The sequence below is a fragment of the Camelina sativa genome, chromosome 8 (assembly GCF_000633955.1).
Source record: "Camelina sativa cultivar DH55 chromosome 8, Cs, whole genome shotgun sequence".
Classification (NCBI taxonomy): domain Eukaryota; kingdom Viridiplantae; phylum Streptophyta; class Magnoliopsida; order Brassicales; family Brassicaceae; genus Camelina; species Camelina sativa.
The window spans coordinates 19,913,612-19,916,462 of NC_025692.1; positions in this window are offsets into that span (position 1 = coordinate 19,913,612).

The window sequence follows — 2,851 nt, forward strand, 5'->3', positions numbered from 1 at the left end:
TCTCTCCAATCTGCTGCAACTCTACCCCTCCTTCACCTTCCCCGTCGATCATCTCTCTCTAATCCGCTGCATCTTCCACCCATTCATCATCATCATTCCGTCCATTCCTCTTCAAGACCTTGCAAAGTGTGTCCTTGGGCATAGATCCTCATCCAGGAGTCTATCAGAGTGTGACCCAGAGCATGGCCAGTGAGGAGGTAGAGGAGTCACAGGTTCATCCTAGTGTGTCTGGAGACCAGGCTGGTTTGGGTGACGGCAGGGCGGATGGGCCCGGTGTCGGTCACGGTATTGCCCCAGGTGTGAGGGTTGCAGCGGAGGGTGCTCCAGGAAGGGAGGATGTCTTGATGGGCTTGCTAGCTCAGGTTTTGGTGTGGCTTCCAGCAGAAGTGCCGCCAGTGGCTGGTGGGCAGGTTCCAGTAGTGCTGCCAGGGGTTGGTGGGCAGGTTCCAGTGGTGCCGCCAGTGGTTGGTGGGCAGGTCCCAACAGTGCAGCCTGTGGCGGGTTTGCAGACAGGTGTGCAGAATTTTTCAATTTTTCTGCAAATTTTCCAATTTTTTTTCCTAATTGCATTAAGTTTTTTTAGAAGACTTAACATTACGAGTTTCTCAGAAATTGCTATATAAAAAAAAGCCACTCCTTTTTTTTTTGAATTGTAATATTCTTTATTCTGTACCAAATGTAGACCTAGCAAGGGAAGACTTTATGGTCACGCGACCAAAACACAAAAATTTGAATTTAACGAAAAAATGTGCATGTGGGGTTACATCACACGAAGTGGTTACATCACACGAAGTGATTAAATCGTCTAAGTCTTTACCCTTTCAATACGGCTATTTCAGTTTAGACATATACATGCGATATATGGGAGACATTGGAAAATGACCAAACCCTTTCAACGGTTCTAAATTCTGTTTCGGTCATCTTCAAATATCATAATTCGATATTCCCACATTCACACAGAGATGTGTAAACTGCATTTTATACGTTGTAATATTGTACTAGAATTGGACTCGTGCTAGACCACGGGTTAACATTTATTTTATTTATTTTGTAATTTTTATTTAAAGTATTATATATAATTGTTTTATTTGTTTTTTTTTTTTTTGCTCAAACTCTATACCATGAAATCATATGCTGAATATAACTTATGGAAATAACATCTATTTTGTAAGATCTGTTCTAGTAAATCTAGATTTTGACCCGCGGTACACTGTAGTTTAAGTTATTTGATAAAAATATTAATTTCTGTTTGTTAATTTTATTTGATTTGTTTAGTTTTTAAAATTATATATTGTATTTTGATTATTAATTATATAACTTACTCTACACTATACCGCATATGAATTTTTTTTGTTACAGTATTAATTAATTGATTTAATTAGATATGTCTATTAATCTAATATTCATATTGTTAATAAAATAATAAGATAATATTTTATCCATGTAGCACCGAATTAATGACATTTTAAGTTTCTATTAATATCTACTCAAACATGTCTAGCCATATAACCCGTCGTGTGATATTTTAATTCGTTGTACACCGCAGAAAAAAACTTCATAAAAATCTAAATATATTTTTTAAAAATTTAAAATATTTTAATTAAGTTTCTTTTTTTTAGAAATTGAACTACTTAAAATATTTGAACTTCTTATAAAGTTTAAATATTATTAATATCTTAAACAGTTATAAAAATTAAATGTTTTAATTATTGAAATATCAATAATCTTTAAAGTTTTTTTAAAATTTACAAAATAATGAGATGATAATTTATCCGTGTAGCACCGAATTAATGACATTTTAATTTTTTATTAATATCAACTCAAACATGTCCTGCCATATAATCTGTCATGTGATATATTGATTCGTATATATTATTAAAATTTAAAATATTTGAATAAATTTTATTATTTTAGAAATTGAAATACTTATAATATTTGAACTTCTTATAAATTTTAAATATTATTCATATTTTAAACATTTTATAAAAAGATAAATGTTTTAATAATTGAAATATTAATAATCTTTAAAAATTTTTAAAAGTTATACATTTGAATTTTTAAAGTTATTAAAAGATGAAATTATTTAAAATAAAAAAACCATAATAAAATGCATAAATTTTTTAATTTTAATGCCTGATAAATCAAGGTTTCTGCTCATTCGTATTTAGAATTATTTTGGTCTCTTTTTTATTAATATGACTTTGAATCTTTGCATAGTTTTCTTAGGTGATGTAGGAAATTTTGTATATTTTTTTTATTCATCAGTTGAGCAATATATGCCTGTTTTAAAAATATTAAATTACATCATATGCAGAAAAAATCATAAATTTTATTAACTAAATATATTAGATAAAAAATTAAAATAAAATAAATGTGAAAGAAGAATCACATACTTTTGTTTTAATTAGGTTGAGAGATTTTCTTATATTTTAAATGTTACCTATAATTGATTTATATGTTATTATAATTAACTAAATCCACACTATCATTAGTTACCAAAAATTAGACTAACCCGTATATTATGATACACCTATGTCACAAGTTTATAACCAAAAAATCATAAATATATCTATTATATAGTCTACAAAAAAATGTCGGTGTACTTCCGTTTTATTATATAGGGGATACAAATTTATACATTGCCTTTTATTTATTAGAAAAGACTAATGAAGATGTGGATTAAAACAGACCTGAAATTTAAATGGCCATATTTCAAGTCAACCACTGCTCAATTGTCTTGTGTAGTCAACAAAACCCATCCGCTCTCTCAAGTAACAGTTATTCCTTCATTAGCAAATTTTAAAAAAAAAAGAATGAACAAATCGTTGATCTCCATTTCTTAACAATAATA